The following is a 566-nucleotide window of genomic DNA, read 5'->3' on the forward strand; positions in this document are numbered from 1 at the left end:
GAAGCCAGCATAACCCTGATATCAAAACCAGGTAAAGATACCACAAAAAAAGAAAATTGCAGACCACTATCCCTCATGAACATTGATGCAAAAATCCTCAACAAAATTCTAGCCAATAGAAGTCAGCAACATATCAAAAAAATAATTCACCATGATCAAGTGGGATTTATACCACGTATGCAGGGATGGTTCAGCATTAGAAAAACAATCAATGTAATCCATCACATTAATAAAACAAAAGATAAGAACTGCATGATCTTATCAGTCGATGCAGAAAAGGCATCTGACAAAGTCCAACACCCATTCATGATAAAAACTCTCAACAAAACAGGAATAGAAGGGAAATTCCTCATATAATTAAGGGCATTTATACAAAGCCAACAGCCAACATCAGTTTAAATGGAGAAACTTTGAAAGCATTCCCCTTGAGAACGGGAACCAGACAAGGATGCCCTTTGTCATCACTCTTACTCAACATTGTGCTGGAGGTCCTAGACAGAGCAATTAGGCTAGAAAAAGAAATAAAGGCCATCAAAATTGGTAGGGAAGAAGTCAAAGTATCTCTA

The sequence above is a fragment of the Trichechus manatus genome, unplaced genomic scaffold (assembly GCF_000243295.1).
Source record: "Trichechus manatus latirostris isolate Lorelei unplaced genomic scaffold, TriManLat1.0 scaffold00075, whole genome shotgun sequence".
Lineage (NCBI taxonomy): Eukaryota > Metazoa > Chordata > Mammalia > Sirenia > Trichechidae > Trichechus > Trichechus manatus.